At 38.2% G+C, this 17,375-nt stretch overlaps 1 long non-coding RNA gene across 3 annotated transcripts; it reads left to right on the forward strand.

Moving 5' to 3' along the window:
• Positions 1 to 4,594: 4,594 nt before the first annotated feature.
• On the forward strand, positions 4,595 to 14,053 carry LOC107104252. Of its 3 annotated transcripts, none has more exons than XR_001482238.1 (4): positions 4,595 to 4,704; positions 10,897 to 10,981; positions 12,505 to 12,632; positions 12,785 to 14,053. It is a non-coding gene; the product is annotated as an uncharacterized LOC107104252 (long non-coding RNA). The 3 variants fall into 3 exon arrangements; XR_001482239.1 differs by lacking the exon at positions 4,595 to 4,704 and adding an exon at positions 7,804 to 7,904; XR_001482240.1 differs by lacking the exon at positions 10,897 to 10,981 and having other exon boundaries at positions 4,599 to 4,704.
• Positions 14,054 to 17,375: the final 3,322 nt, after the last annotated feature.

Below are 17,375 nucleotides of genomic sequence, written 5' to 3' on the forward strand. Positions count from 1 at the left end.
CTTACATTTAAGCACAATTCTGGACAATCAAATTCTGACCATGTGGTAAAACATGTGATGATCCAATCACCTTTCCAAGACCTTCAACAGTTTGGGGTCATCAGAAGACGGATAATCTGCTCAGACTGCTGAGACGTGGGGGGCAGAGACTCAGACACAGATACTGTTGAACAGAAGGCGAGAGATGATGATAGGCTGGGCAAAAAAAATAAATAAATAAATAATGAAAAAGGCAGATTTATGCAGAAGCCCGGTATGAAAACCTCTGTTAGACTCTAGTTTTTTTTTTTTTTTATGATTGACAGATGCACCTGTGCAGAGACCCATAACTGAAGAGCAGCACATGTGCCCCCTAGTGGCCATTTAATGAATCAGCTGCTTCCCCCCTCACTGATCTGCATGGGAATAAAATGTTATTTCAGACTTTTCCACCTGGATCTGTTGCTCCATCGTTTAATCAATCACCTATTCTGTGAGTTTTGCTCCACACTGGGTTTTATATCTGCTAAGAAACACACATATTAAAGGTTTTTTTAATCTTTTTTTTTGCCTTAGGTTATTTATGTTGTTCTGCCTCCTTCTGACGGATATTTTCAGGGAGTTTGCCTAGAAAAAGATGAATTTAATCAATAAGGACTGTTCTATTGTTACAGAATTTAATAAAACTTTCAGTAAATATCTGGTTTCTTGTGTGTGTATGATTTTTAAAGATGTTGGGATTACATTCCTGATGGGATAAACTCTCTACATCACCTATAAATCTTTTGGATCGTCATAAACAGATTCTATAATGTGGAAAAAAATAAATCCCATTTTCCCCGAAACTCTGTCCTGATTTATAAAAACAAATTCATCCTAAAAAACTAAAATCTTTTTTTTATTTTTATTTTTTTACAGATTAGTTAGAGAAACTGTTCTGGTCTGTTCTACACCATAGATGGTAAAGTTTATGATTTATTAATCAGAATTAATTAGCATGAACTAAAACTTAAATATGTTTTTACTGATTAAATGCATGATGACTAATAAGTTACCCTAAGGAGCCATCTTGGATCATAAACTGAAGGGACTCTAAAGATAAAGAAAAATAAACACATTTATGAGCAACACTGACTTCCATTTGCAGACAGGCAGCCTGCGGGTATCAATACCCACCAAGTGCTTAATATTGATCTGAAGGATATAATCTAATTTCCATGCATGGAGGGAGGAAAGTGTTTGTTAAAGACAATTTCTCTTTAAAGAAAATCAGAACCAAATGTTCTTTACATTCTGAAAAGTAAAGGAATACATTTCCAAATTGTGGATCAAGTTTTCCCTTTGTATGACTTCCTGCATGTATGACTTCATGCTTTATTTATATTGTATAACTTCCAGTGTCTTAAATTTCGGACATGGAAGAAATAGAATTTGTTTTTAAATGTAGTTTTGAAGGATTTTTAAATCAGGATTGTCAATTAGTCAGCTATACGTTTTAAGGCATAAATGTTTGCCATCTAACAGTGAATTAAGAATCAAAATACCATAATAATTATTTTGTCATTCAGGATTATTTTATTAATCATGCATATTTTTAAAGATAATTTTTCTAGTTATTCTAAAAAAGCATTTAAATTGTTGTAACCAAACAAAAAAGGCCAAACCATTAACAGAAAGTTCTCTCATTATTTCTTCTTTTTATTCATACTATGTTGTTTTGTTAATGTTGTTTTCTTTCACTGTTTAGTTAAATTGTTTTTGTGCCTTTTGATCCTTTTTGTAAATCTGTCATAACAGATTTTTTGAAAATCTGATTTCTTAGAAAGATTTCAGATTTTCAAATAAAATGTTCTTCCTGTTTGACAACCTGCATAGCAACCGCCCTTATGGAGCAGCGGGCCCTCAGCTTTCAGCCAATCACAGCGGTTTGTTCCCGTTACGTGGCAGTGTTGTTTGTGTTACGTCACTACAGGTCAGAAAAAGATCTACTAATAGCTAGGAGGTATCACTCCTCTGTATTTTAATACTGCTGTCATGCTGAGTGGCTGGACTCCAAAGGTTTCTACTGTTGCTGGTTTCTCCCATGGCTCATGGCGGCTCTCAGCTTCTCTCCATCATGATAAAAACAGTTAAGAAGGAGATTGATTAAATAAAGTGTCTCTACTCTCCTGCTTACATTCTTTTACCTTTTGAACTATTTCTTTCTCTCGTTTATTGATTTCTTGGACAAAAGAGGCGTCCAAAGGTCTTTTCATCACTTTTCTTAATATAACTACTCTCACCCTCCTGCTGCCATAGCTACATAAGCTCTGCACTGGTGGCATCAAAATCCTGTTTCCCTCCCAGGAGGGGAAGGTCCTGCAGGTGGACCTGGTTGGATGGCTTTAAGGTTCTTCAGTACAGCTAAACCTCGATGTCTGGTGTTCTTAAGGGTCCAGAGATCTGTTATTTCTGCCGTGTCTGAAGGTGGCTTCAGATTCTCTTTGGAGGTTAAAGTAGTGTGTTATCAACAAACATCCCATATTTGCACCATATATATTTGTTTGGAAATGCTCTGAAGTTTCATATCAACGTGTTTTTGCACCATTTTTTTCTCCCACACTGTTTACGTTTGATCACTGCTGCACTTTATGGAATGGAAATGTTCATTTCACTGCTAAGCTGCAGCTCACTGTCTGTGAGCTGTGCAAATCAAAATTTCACTCCGTGTTTACAAAACGATATTAAAAGTAGTCTAAGTCTAAACACATTTAACAAGATTTTGGATTAGTGGTCTTCATTCAAGCAGCATTATTAACCCTTGCAGAGGGAGATCAGATGCAGTGGTTGCCCCAGTTCTGTCTATTCTGGTAAGACTAAGGATTAGTCTTAATATCTGGAACCAAAAGAAAACCAGGGAGGGTTTCACAGCAGTGGTGGAAAGTAACAAAGTACATTTACTTGATTACTGTACTTAAGTACTTTTTTTGTTTTATCTTCATTTAAAAATTATTGAGTAATTTTTTGGGGTTGTATTTATAACTTTCACTCCACTGCATTTCGAGGAAGCTGCTAGTTAAATGTTCCTTTTGGCTCGGCTTAGTTTAGTAATCCGATGTTGCTGCTTTTCTCTCTTGAAATGCGATTCAACATTGCAGATAGCAGATCAGCCCTTAGGAATGAATCTGAACGCCACTGTTTTAGAGATTTCCATGATGTTCCACAAATATGATAAACTCAGAGCAGATATTATTTGTAGTTTATTAATTTTATAAAGGTGTGAAATGTTGCCAGGTTGTTCAATAGGATGAGTTGTAGTTTCTTTGCAATAAATCCAACCTTAAACTTCTATTCCATAGTGAAAATGTGAGGGAAATTAAGACACCCCCTGTTTTTGTTTTTTTTCAAAATAAGAAAAGGCAATAAAAATAACTGTTTTTTTTTTTTTTTTCAGGCATTTTTAAGTTAAGCTGAAGTTCTTTAGAGGTGTAGAATCTGAAGCAGGTGGTTTTACACCAGGTGGTTTGTGAAAGTTACACAGTTCTTTAAATTTACCCTGAATATTATAGAAATTTTCTGATATTAGAACATTAAATTTGTACTTTTGAGAACTTAAGTATTTCAAAAGTGAGTAGATGTTTGAGTAACTTTTACTTGTAGTTGGATAAGATTTGACAATGAGTATAAATATTTTTACTTAAGTACTTGTATTGAGTTCTTCTTCCGCCATTGTTGCACACACAGCTAAATCAAAATAAACGAAACATAATTCCAAAACCGAAAGGAATGTTGAAATGACCTTGAACTAAAGGAAGTCTATTTTCTTACTAAAACATTTAATAGTGAAACAGCTTCTGAAGTAAAAGTGAGATAAGACTCACATCTAGCCTTGTGAAGCAAGTGTTCTGTTTGAGTGAATACTTTTGAACAATGAAGGACACCAAACAAGCTCACATTAAGGTCATTAATTAGAGGCCTAAAAGGAATAAGAGTGTAGAATACTTTTTTTCCATCACAACAGTTTGAGGGAATGGATTTTCAGGGTGTCTGTTTCATCCTTGGTTGTTCTTTTCTAACATTTTTTCTGTATCTTGTTGTCATAAAATTCTATTAATAATGACTTGCTTAATTTTAAACATATTCTAACAGAGCACCTGCCTGACAAGGCTGAATGCAGGTCTTACCTTATTGGCACCTCAGAAGCCGTTTTCCAGTTAGAAATGTTTTAGTAAGATGCTAAGATCCTTTAGAGCCAAAATTACTTAAACAAATATAAATATATATAACTATGTGAGAAACTTTCTATTCAGTCTGTGTGACCAGAACAAGAACATTGGCAGGAATGTATCTGTTCTCCTTTGCAAAGGTGAAATAAAACGCTGCCTTGAATGAAGATCCCTGTTCTCAATTTATTGATAATATAAGACGTAGATTGTTTTTCCCAGATAAAAATCTGATTATCCTGCAGAATATTCCAGAAAGAATAAAACTTGGAACAAAAACTGAAGATACACAATTTTATAAAAAGAACCTTATACATGGAGACTAAATAAAAACGGAGACACCTGAACTCAGCTCCACTCCAGGAGAATTATCTGTCAGCTGTATTTCAGGGAGTGATACCTCCTGTCAGTTGTTATGATCTCTGCAGCCGTGCCTCTGTTGACAGATCCGTCCGGATTCTCTGCCTGGAAACATCAGAAACTAATCGGAACCGCCGTCAGACGCAGACGGACGGAGCTCCAGGTGGGAAGAAATGACTTTCTGTTCCAGATCAGCTCACAGCTCCGCTGATCCTGTCTGTCCTCCAGCCTGCAATGGTTCAGATCAGATCAGATCAGATCAGACTGCTGCAAACATGGCAGCTTTCTACAGGGTGGGGGGCAGTAGTTCTGCTGGATGCAGAAACTCTTCAATCAGATGTCTAGACTCATCAGCATTTCACAGCTGCTAACCAGGAGGTTCATTTAACTGCTTCAGAATGAATTAGCTCTATAGAAACATTCCCATGATCATGGCTGCAAAGTAGTTTGGTTTTAGATAAGTTATAAAGTTTCAGTTTGATTGGCAGCTCCACATCAGCCAATCTTTATCTGTTTTGTTTTTATTTCAATTGAACAAATTAAGGCAGAGATTTACTGAAACATGCATAAACATTAATGAATTGCAGAGGGAATACTAAGCCTATTTTTTCTCTCAAAGTCAGAGACGTCTATAGTATTCACATTATTTTCTTTAAGTAGAAGTACAAATTCCTGTGTAAAAAGACTGCTGAGAGTAAAAGTAACGATTTAACTATTTTACAAGAATTAAAGCGAGAAAGTGGGGAGTGTTGGACTACTGGGTTCGATCCCCACAGCCTGAATGGAACAGCCTTAACACACTGCTCCCCGGGTGCTACACAATGGCTGCCCTCTGCTCCCCAGGGGGATGGGTTCAATGCAGAGTTACATTTCTCCAATATGAGATCAATAAAGATCAATTTTTATTATTAAGTCCAGGTTCTTCATGACATTTAAGTATAACACATACAATTATGTTGTTTTTTTTTTTTGCCTTAAATAAAAAAAAAAAAAAACTTAAAAATTATTGTTATGACAATAACACAATAGCAACATTTCTATGCACAAAAACATGTTTGTTTTCCCAGTTTGTTTATTGTGGATTAGAATTCAAATTTATTGTCATTACACTCTCACAACAAAGCAACTAAATGAACTCTCTGCATTTAACCCATCCCCTTGATGCGCAGTGTGGGATTAAGGGTCTTGCTCAGGGACCCAGAGTGTCAGTCCGTGGGAGTGGGTCTCGAACTCAGAATCTCAGGATTCCAAGCACAATGCCCTAACCACTACACCGCCTCTTCCCCCACTGTGTTGATAGAGAAAAGGTAAAATAGTACTTACTCAGTCCATTTTCTATATAATTTAAAATCTTAATTAAATAAAAGTTCTGCATAAGCAGTGAAATACTTTTAGCTCTTTGATATACATATGAACTCATTCCCCATTTAGGCAGATGGTCATAATTTTCTCTCTATTCTGTTGTTGCTGTTCATCATGGTGTTATCAAGATTTATACTGTAGTAATGGAGACAGTTTGAGAAAGTACTGATATTTGTATTGAAATATAGTAAGTTAAAGTAACACATTCTAAGAAAAAAAAACTAAAAAACTAAATACAGACAGTGAAAGACTACTTAAGCAAAGTAATGAAGTATTTAAACTTAGATACTTAACATTTCTGCTTAAAGTCCTTATTTAGACTCTACCCAGTTTCTTCTTTAGCTCCTATGAAACGGCTCCTAGGGTTCCTCACATGTGGCTGAATGGAATGTTATCAGAGCTTGTTTAGATCAGGAACTTGTGTTAGTACTGACATGGCATTAGATGCATGGTGGTAGTGTATCATGATGTGGGCCCAAACCATGACTGTTTAACATTCTCACGGCTCATTGAGAGTTTGGAACAGGACCGGCCCTCTGCCTGATATACAACAGCAGCACTGCAGGGTTAGAGCATGGAGGAGTTATGGTGGAATCATCTGCTGGTGAAGATTGACAGTCATCCAGGTCATAGTCATTCCAAAAAAGTTATAAAACAATCCACTGAACTTTGTTTGAAGTTTGAAGATGTTTCTCTTCCCATCCAAGAAGTTTTTTTCATTCAAAATCTCAGAAATAGTGTTGAGTTTAAGGTTTTATAGAGTAGCCCAACAATGCCTTGCTTTAGTTTGGAAAACATACAAACTGAACCCATTTACAGGGGAACAAAAGACCTCACCTATTCAGCCAGGCCAACAATTCCCTTTAATGACTCACATTTCAGAGACATAGACAGGTATGGGGCATTGCAGGCTAACATAGAAGCCAAACGACACCCATTCCAAATGAGGTGGACCTGTTCGTCCTTTTCAGTTTGGATCTTTTCTAAACAAAAGCAAGGCTTTGTTGGGCTACTGTATAAAACCTCAAACTCAACGCTATTTCTGACATTTTGAATTGAAAAAGCTTCGTGGATGGGAAGCGAAACATCTTCAAACTTGGAAACAAAGACCAGTGGATTGTTTTTTTTTTTTTTTTACTTTTTTGGAATCTGCTGACATGCCACTGGTTTTAGTAAGTATCATGGTGGAGGTCTCTTGGTTCAAGCCAACCTTCTTTAAACCTGACATCCAACCAGAGAACAGCTCTGATGTTCATCCCTTCCTGACCATGGTGGATCCACCAGCTGATGGTTGCTTCCAGCAGGATGGGCCTCCAAGTCACAAAGCTCAGATCATCACCTGAACATATCAATGAGTTCAAAGGACTCCAGGTCATTTACAGCCAGAAGATCTTAGTCCAGCTGGGAACCTTTGGGGTGTGGTGGAATAGAAAGTTCTCAACATGGATGGGTTAGCCCATAAATCTGCAGCACTGGATCTCTGAGGATGTTTGTAGATATACCCGGTGTAATTATAACCATTATAGGACTAAGGATGCTCACTAAGGTAACCAAGTGCAGTGTGAAGACGCAGAAGAGGAGGATTTTAGTAATATGAACGAAAAAAATGCACTGAATGGAGCCGGGTATCACCGTTTTCACGCCAAAGGAAGTTTAAGAACTTCTTCTGTTCCAGCAATCTCCTAAAAGGTCATGGAAAATAAAGCAGGTTCTTTATCTGGCATCAAGAAAGCTCAAAAGGAAGTTTTAGGAATATCAAAACAGGCCTCAGAAAGATTTTTATCATATCAGCACAATCAGGAATTTAACCAGCAACCAAATAGGTTCTGTCTCAAAACCACTGATCATACCAAAATGATGTCCATCTGTGTTTTCTGTAGGAAATTTGCCGGGTTAAACAGAATTGTCAGGTCCAGTTTATCCAGAACCATCCAGAGATGAAATCTATGTGGGCTGGCAGGTGGTGTGGGCGTGTCTCTCTGGATCCCTGAGCTCTGATTGGTTGGAAACCTGGAAGATTCTGAATATCTTAACAGATCAGAACATTCAGTCTAAGAGAATATTTAGAAGGAAAAAAAAAATCTAATTTAAACTTTGTAGAAAAACTAAAAAACACAAACTTTCTACGGAACTCCAAACAGAACCAGGTTCATCCTGAGGTTTTTAAACTTTTAAATTATGGAACTGAAGATGGAGACAGATTAATCCGATTAAGCAGAGAGATAAAATTGGTTTGTTTTACTCTGTCTCCTGTAGGAATACCCGTTCCCTGCTGATGAAGTGATCCTAAAGCATTTCAAGCTGACCTAAACCGACTCGGACTTTAATAGAACCAGTAATGCAGATACTCTGTAATTAACCTGCTGCTTGGAGATTATTTATCTTAATTATTTCCTGCAGGGTGAACTCAGCTCCTGCCAAAAGTGTTTCATTATCAGAGGAGAGGAACTGAAATTAGCTCGCGGGTTCATTTATGGGACAGATTGGCTCTGAGGCGGCTGTTTGGGTCGGTTCTGTCTCTCATCTCTTCCTGTTGTCGAGCTGCCCCCCCCCAGCAGTCATCAGATGCATGTTTTGCAGAAACACGGCTGCTGACCCCGGTGCAGGTCTCTGCGGGTCAGACACGTGTAGGTTTCAGGTCAAAAGCGGCTCGTTGTTTGGGACAGACGAGGTGACAGAGCAGATTAGGAGACAGATGTTTCAACAGCCAAAGGATCTGAGAGGAGGGAGCTATTTTTAGCCTGACGCGCTGTCCTGCTGTGATCTGCTCCAATCAGACATACGGTGAGGAGAGGAGAGGTCTTCTCTGGAAGCTGATTGCTGATGACCATGAACGAATAAAGCCTTCAACTTCCCTGTTTAAGCCTGACTGCCGTGATTTCAGAGGTGTTCAGTTCAATCCAGTTTTAAACTTCATCACTTTCCCCTCCTGAAGTTAGGTTTCCACCCGAAACATGAACCTGACACCAGAAAACCTTTGAGGTTTTCTTTCTTGCGTTGAGATTCAGTTTCATCTCAGTCCGTCTCATCTCAGTTTCATCCCAACTTTCAGAACCATCCTCCTTCCTCATTATCTTCATTTTCAGATGTGCAGATTAGGCAGAATGATATTAAACCATTTAACCAGTGGTGTCAAAATTCCACACATTTGTTACTTAAGCAGAAGTGTAGATACTGCAGTTTAAAAACACTCTGGTAAAAGTTGAAGTATCAAATTTACCTCTTTGCTAAAGTAAAAGTGTTTGCGTTATATGACTCATCCAATTACACTAGTTTTCACTAGATGTGGATGGAGGCAATGATCTGCATTGGATGGAGCACATGACGGGAAATAAATATTTATAAACATAAAACTGAAGCCAAGAGTAACAAGTAACGTTTGTTTTAGAAATGTAAGGAATAGAAAGTACAGATACTTGTGTAAAAATGTAATGAGTTACCAAACTACCAGGTTTAGTTCCCTATATAAACAGGAGAACAATATAAAGATGGAGATAAACATGTGTTAACTTATTCCCCACAAGGACTGAAAAACAGATTCAGCGTATACTGCTGTTTAGTTCAGTCTATAGAGACTCAGACTCGGATGAAATGACCCGTTAACATCTCTGTCCTATCAGCGCCCTTAGCAGAGATCATTTCTGCCTCTCTGATGACGCCATCAATAAAGAAAAAAGTCCTGCAGAGATTTTTGAGCAACATCTGCTTGGAGAGACCATGAAGATCCGGGTTTAGGTTCAGCTGCTGAGCTCTTCTAACTGAACCTTTAGATCTTTGACAGAGATACTGATTAGCAGAGGCTCCTGTCAGGTGGTGTTGTTTTAATCTTCCCAATCATGTTTAATTTCCCAGCATGCATTTCCTCTCCTGAAGGCTCCCACTGTGACAGTGTTGAGCAAATGAAGGTGATCCCTTCAGCTGCGTCCTCTGAACTGATTGTGTTTGATTGGATTTATGTCCAGGACGGAATTAGAGACATCCGAGCTGATAACCAGGAGACGTCTCGTCCTCTTCCTCTCTATCACCGTCCATCCATCTCTGTCCTTTCTCATTTCACCCTCCATCTCACACACACACACTCTCACTCACGTACAGAGCAATCACTCAGCTAGCACTCAGCCTCCAGCTTTGTACTGCTTCAAGTAAAAACGTTTTAACAGTTTTTATTTCCTGCCTTCACTTTCAATTTAATTTTGTCCGAATACTTTAACATTTTCAAAGGAGGTGGCTGATATTTGTTTGAACTAAACTACAAAACTGGTTGTGGGAGCTGCACATAATTCTTTGTGAGTAGTACTGGTTGTAGTAGTACTACTGGTAAACCAAACCCAGGAGGACGTCATGCAACAGGCCTTCAACCCCAGTTCTCAATACCCACCGTCCTGCAAAAATTAGTGTCTCTGCTTCAGGACAGTTGAGTTAAATTGTTTTACTCCCTATAGCGCCTTTATCCAAGTCAGGAGACGTGACCAAAGCGCTTTACACTGCATTCATTCACCCATTCAGGCACACACTCACACGCTGATGGTGGCAAGCTACATTGTAGCCACAGCTGGCCTGGGGCTCACTGACAGAAGCAGGGCTGCCGTACACTGGCGCCACCGGGCCCTCTGACCACCATCAGTAGGCAATGCAGGTGAAGTGTCTTGCCCAAGGACACAACGACAATGAAAGTCGGAGTCCATCAATCCTTCGATTTCAGGGCAAACTCCTACATCCAACGCCACTGTCGCCCTATCGTATAGGTAGGAGATGACCTATGCTGGATATGCGCATGCTGGACAGTCGGCTCTAACTGCTGGACTGTTAAAAAAAAAAAAAAAATCTGTAAATAATGTCACGCACTGCATCACACTGATGACATCAAACCAAAAACCCTGCATAATTGCATCATATATATTACAGCTCTGAACTTCCCTATCAATGCGTTTTATTTGCGCAATGTTTTTTCTCATGTGAGCGTGCTCACCTGATTCCCGTCTTCTGTGGGCAGAGATGTCGCTGTTGCTGTGGTGAAGCCCCTGGCTGCAGGCCTTGGAAACCCCGGCACCCACAGCCTTCTGCGTACTGACCGACAGGTAAACTCTTATGTGTACCTGAACGGTGGGAGGGGCTTAGCAGGTCTGCATCTGAGCTCAAACCAGCTGATCATTCCCACTGATCAGTTCTGATTCAACTTTAACGAAAGTAGCGCCATCATCCAATCATTGTAAACATCAACACAGAGTCTGACGATGTCTCTGTCCAGTGGCAGAGTGAGACCATAACACAGGACCTCCATGGTCAATTTCACCTGAAGACAAACAAGAAGAGACATCTCCAAACCACCTGGCAGATAAAGATCAGACCTGATTGATCACCGACCAGCGATAGTCTGATGATCTCTGATTTATTTCAGGTGAGACCAGCCTTATAAGGTTTGTAAACATAAAAAGGAAAAACTGAAGATCCACTCTATTATATTTCACTAGAAATTTTTATTATTCGTTATTGGCTGCCGCTCTGTTTACATTTGATCACTGCTGCACTTTATGGAATGGAAATGTTCATTTACTGTCTGAAAAGCTGTACACTCTGTGTGTACAAAATGACATTAAAAGTTGTCTAAGTTCTAAGGACCAGGGTTGAGACCTCTGTAGTATATATTTAAATGTTAACAATAAAAAGCATGAAATAAGTATTATTAAAAATAATTGAATGCTTGAGATTACCACTAAAGGCAGCGAAGGATTCCTAAAACTGTCCAGCTCTTTTTTTTTTTTTTTTGTTCTTCTTCGGTCATTTTTTTTTTTTCTTCTTCTTCGGTCAGAATCTGTGGTTTGCTGCATAATCTTCATGGTTGGAGGTGGAGGACCTGCTCCAGTCTGGATCTCCATCTCTGTCATCTCTGCTTCAGAAAATAGCTTTTAAAGTTGAATTAGCTCAAAGGAGGCAGATTGAATCCTCCATAATCTTCATTGTTGGGCTGCTGCTTTGCAGGCATGATGTTTGCATTGAGCACGATCACAGCGCATCAATGCATCGATATTGTTCATTTGCTGCTGTTCACTTCACATTAGGGCTGCAACTAATGATTATTTTCCAAATGAATTGATCTGTCAATTATTTTTTTGATAAATCGATTAATAATCGTATCGCCAAAGGTTCTCTTAACAAGTTTTCTTAAGAGAAACAAAAACTTTTCCCCTTGATGAGTTTTGGATAGAGCATATTGACAGACAAAAACATTTTTTTTATCTTAAATGCAAAATGTTTACATAATTTTTTTACAATTTTTGTATGATTACTCCTCTTAGTGGGTCGCTCCATCAGCTAAAGACATGTTACAGTCTCTATGCTCGAGTTAACGATTAATCGATTACTGAATTAGTTGACGATTATTTAAATAATTGATTAATCTAATTAATTGTTTCTGCCCTACTCGACATATTACATATTAGTCACCGGGTCACCGGTGACTAATATCCACCTGCCTGTTGTCTGTTTAACTCAACATGGCAGACCTGGATTTTCCGAGCGAGTCACAGTGCTGTGTTTAATGTGGAAAGCTAAAACAATGGATCAGGAGAGAAGTTAAAGCTTTAACTGGTTTTCTGTTCAGGTCGGAGCTGCTGGGCTGAAAACTGATAATGGGAGGAGATCAGAGTCATCAGAAGGAGGCTGAGGAGAGAAGAGGAGAAGCTGAAGAACATCAAGAACCAGACCAAACAAAGGCTCCAGCTGCTGAAGGTACCAGCAAATACATTTATCGAGATTATTTCTGATTATAAATGACTTCTGTGAACTTTATTCAGCAGAGATATATCAGTTCATCAGAAATAATCTCAATATGTTTCTGCATGTTGCTACCGCAGAATAATAAACAAGCTTCTCTTCCTCAGAGACTCCGGTTGAGTTGCCCCAGTGCAGAATGGGAAGCAGAAAGGTGGACGACATGTGTTTCATGATCTCATGCACCAACTGGTATTGATCCACTGGACACTGGGACTGCTGGGAGCTGGTGGATGCCGTGTTCATGCTTTTCATGCATCAAATTGGCTGCATTGCTCCTCCTCTGTTGTAGTTTTAACTGATTATTTCTCATCAAAATCAGATAAATGTTACAGAAATCTAACAACAGGAAGTAAATCTGTCATTTCTCAGTATCATTCTGTATCAAAAAGCCAAGAAGCTGCTGTAGGCTGAAGACAGGGACTGAACATGAGTCCAACCTGTCAGAAAAATGTTTGCTGTTGGTTTGCAGTGGAGAGCGGCTGCTTGGAAGTAGATTTATGGACTTTTCTCCTCCTAAAAACCCTCATTATCAAAGTGGAACTAAAATCCATCATAGATTGATTTCTCCACCTTCGCACTTCACTGCACACCTCTTCTCCTGCAAACTCAGGCGGAAAGAAGAATGATACATTTGCAACAAAGCTCTGATGACTGAAGGTTTTGAGACTTCTGACATGAAACATTCCTGGTTTGGCAACATCGTTTTTTTTTTCCTCTGAAGGCTTCAGTTTCTCTACAGCTTCAACAGAAATGATGAACTGATCAATGGAAGGTGATTGAACTGTATGAGCAGATTTATGAGAGTAATTGTTGCAGAATAAGATGAAAACTAAAAGATAATAAATCATTTCTGAGTTTTTGGGGATCAGCTCAGATTTTTGTCTGTCATCTACTGTTGGAGAATGTTTGAAAATAAGCAGCAGCATGGAGACCAAGGAGCCCAGCAGACAGAGGAAGTTCTGGTTCAGTATAAAGCAGAGTTTGATTCTAGAACAATATTGCAATATTTTTCAGACTCTCTTTAATGCATCCTTCTAACATAGAGAAAGGATGGACACCCACCTTATCTGACAGCAGAACGTTAAACAGGGAAACAATTGGAGAAGCTCCAGAGAATATGTAGACAGGAAAAATATGAGTCAGTATTTTCTCTAGTCCTGTAGGTGACATAGCAAATGAGGAATAAGGTGTCTGATCATCGGAGACCAGTACAGAACCTTTGGGTCTCATGGAGTTAACTCTGCAGATCGCTCGGAACACGCCATCCCTATGGTGAAGCACGGTAGTGGCAGCATCATGCCAAGGGATGCTTTTCTTAATTAGAGGCTGAGGAGCTTGAGTTAACAGCAGGACAGTCTGGGAGGAAAAGCTTTCAGGTTCAGGTTCTCCTTCCAGTCGGACAGAGGTCTGCAGCCTGGCAAGTGGCTCTTTGGACCCTCTGCTGTGGCTCTTTATGGTGGTTAGAAATAATTAAAAACTAACCAATGATTTAGAATAAAGTATAAAAAAAATAAACAGTTTTAAAAGCTTCGTTTTTTTTCTCGAATATTTTAACTGAAATTTCACAACAGAAATTAATTTTTTTAAAATAAATGTATTCTTGTCAACAGCTTGAAAAATATGTTGTTTTTTAAACTGAATTTTCCACAAATAATATTCAATAGAAGAAAATCCACAGTTCGATTTTAACACTTTCATGATTTTTTTTTCTTACTTTAAAATTAAAAATATAAATAACCTGTAGATCCTTTAAAATGGCAACAGATTTGTGTTTCATTAAAAGGCAATCATGCTCTTAATGATGTTTATTTAGATGGATGTAAAAGAGATCTTTGGATTTCAAAGGCTGCAGACCCCAGCAGCAGGACAACCACCATGGATGTTTTAGATCAGAGCAGTATAATAAACTACAATGGCCTAGTCAAAGTCAAGATTTAAATCCAATGCAATCTGAGATACACTGCAAAAAATCTAAATCTAGATAAGTCATGTTTTTCTTAAAATAATTGCATTTATTCTTGAATTGAGGAGGTAAAAAAGACATTCTGCCAATGGAAGAAGACAATTTACACTTAAAATAAGAAAACACTATTGCATTGTCTTATTTCAAGTACATATTATCTAATTATCTTATTTTAAGAGTAAAATTGCTCATTCCATTGGCAAACTTTCTCATTTACCTACTCAAATTAAGGGGGAATACACTTAATTAAGGACATTTTTACTTATTTCTAGATTGTTTTTGCAGTGTAAGACTTAAAAACTGCTGAAGTCGAATATTCCTGTCTGTAGATCAAACCTGGTGGAAACAAACCCAAGAAGACTGAGGGGCTAAAAGCAGATGTACACCACACTTTTCAGATTTAAGTCTGTAAAATATGTTAAAACTATTAAACATTTGTAACTTTTGTCTGTGTTGGGTCTAACTCATCAAAATGAGGTTAAATTCACTAAATGTTTAAAACGTCAGCCACAGGATTACCTGCTTTTATGCACATCTATGTTAGAATCTGGGTTTAGGGTTGGAAAAAGTCCAGTCTCAAATTGGATGTTAATTATTAAAATTACAGTTTGGACTTTTCTCCCTGCTGCCCTCTGGGAAAAGACTTTGCTGCATTCAATGCAGGTCCAGCAGATTCTGCGGGGGAGAAGAGTGACGAAGAGCTGAACTATTGAGAAAACTCTAAATAATATCACAGGCTCTGCATCACACTGAGAACACCAAACCAAAATACTGCATAATTGCACCACATATACAGTATTAAAGCTCTGCTCTTCCATATCAGTTCTATTTTTGCACCATTTTTTCTCCCACACTGTTTACATTTGATCACTACTGCACTTTAATAAATGGAAATGTCATGAGAGCTGTACAAAGCAAAATTTCGTTTTGTATACATTCTGTGTATGCAAAATGACAATAAAAGTTGTCTAAGTCTAAATATGATACATCAGCCAATAGGAAGCATCATGGATGGTGAACAACTGGACAGGAAATCATAGTTAATCTGAAAAAGCACCAATGGGACGATTAACAAACCAGCAGCAGGAGGTGAAACAATGAAAAAAGAGTGATTTAGACAAATCTGAAAGTTCCTCTTCTTTTGATCAGCAGGTAAGAGACCTGAAAAAAGGTCCTTGGTCTTCATCTGGATTAAAAGTAATGACTGAAACGCTTTAATTATCTTCCTCTCATTACAATCAAGGTGTAGCTGTGTAATTATCCCTCAGCGGAGGCTGATCGTTTCCCCTAATTAGCAAAACCTCATCCAGTCTGGATCAGGATGCCCTCTATGTTCCACTCACACCTCGCTGCAGATTGATCTGCTGATACAGAAAAGATGATCCTGCTTGAAGGAGTAACGCCTCTGAATCTTCAGGTCTTCATGCAAACCTGAACATCCGTCCAGAACCAGAGAACCAGCACTGGGCCGGCTGGCGCTGCCGGGACATGTCGGGAAATCCCTACTCATGCCGTTTAAGATCGTCTGCGGATGAGTCGCCATGGAGACCATATGAATTATTCATGACGCCATCACTGCTGACCTTTAAAGGCTCAGTTATGTTTTACTTTTCCTCTTTATCTACAGCTGAGTGGCTCTGACCTGTAAGGCTCGTAGAAAATTTATGTTCTTCAGGATTTTAAATCTGTGCCATTATAAAGCAAACCAATAAGCAGACAGAGTTCTGGTTCTGAGTTTATAATACAGGCATTTGGGTTTAAAATGAAACAAAATTAGAGGAAAGAAACAACATTAGAGGAAACACTCATTAAGTCAGAATGATGTTGGACCTCTGATTAACTATAAACACGGAGGAGGTCCTATCATGCTGTGGGAGCTATTGGATTCCTGAATGTGTGAAAGGTTGGAATTAGAGTTAAATGCAGCCACCCAGTGTCACAGGAAGCAAGAAAAAACTCATTCTTGGAGATAAAGTCTTCACTTTTATTGACATTTCTTAGAACATGGTGTTTTAGGATAGAACCGGTGCCGGACAATCAAACAAACCCAAAGAGAGAAAAACAGTTTTCATTACAAAGCATAAAATGCTTTAAAATAAACCTGGAATATAAACCGGAGCTGAGCCCGTTCTTAACGAGAGCCAATCAAAAAATCAGCTGGCATCTCTCATTAAAGCAACAATGTGGTACTTTGTCTTTCAAAATAAACAGATTTATTTTTTGGTTCATTTTTATTTTATAATGAACCCATTTATTCAAAACAAAAATCTGACATTATTTACAGAAAAATCTGTTTCATAAGAAAATCCAACACAATCAGTTAAAGCTTTCTGATGAGTCAGCAGTTTTCAATAAAAAAAAGTCTGCCCAGAGCATTTGTTCTTCTTCTACATCTTCACAAGAAAACTAGAGGCAACAACAGGCAGTTAAAGAAAAACTCAAACAAGAATCTGCTCTCTGGGTTCTGAGGTTCTGCTCAGCAGATTAATGATAATCCTGCAGGAAAACACAGTTTGGAGACCGTCCATCTACTTATTCATCAATAGAGGAACCTGTTCTTTTTTTTTTTTTTATTACTTCTTTTACATTAAAAGGATTTTCTTTAAATCTTGCATAACTGTTTTATCTTTAGATCTGTTTTTGCTTCTTTAAAAAAAGTCATATCATTTGTGAAAATTCTTATGTTTTTATTAATTTCCTAGGATAAAAAAAAAAACAGTGCTTAATTTTTCATT

This window comes from Cyprinodon variegatus, unplaced genomic scaffold (genome assembly GCF_000732505.1).
Source record: "Cyprinodon variegatus isolate N-32 unplaced genomic scaffold, C_variegatus-1.0 Scaffold1667, whole genome shotgun sequence".
Classification (NCBI taxonomy): domain Eukaryota; kingdom Metazoa; phylum Chordata; class Actinopteri; order Cyprinodontiformes; family Cyprinodontidae; genus Cyprinodon; species Cyprinodon variegatus.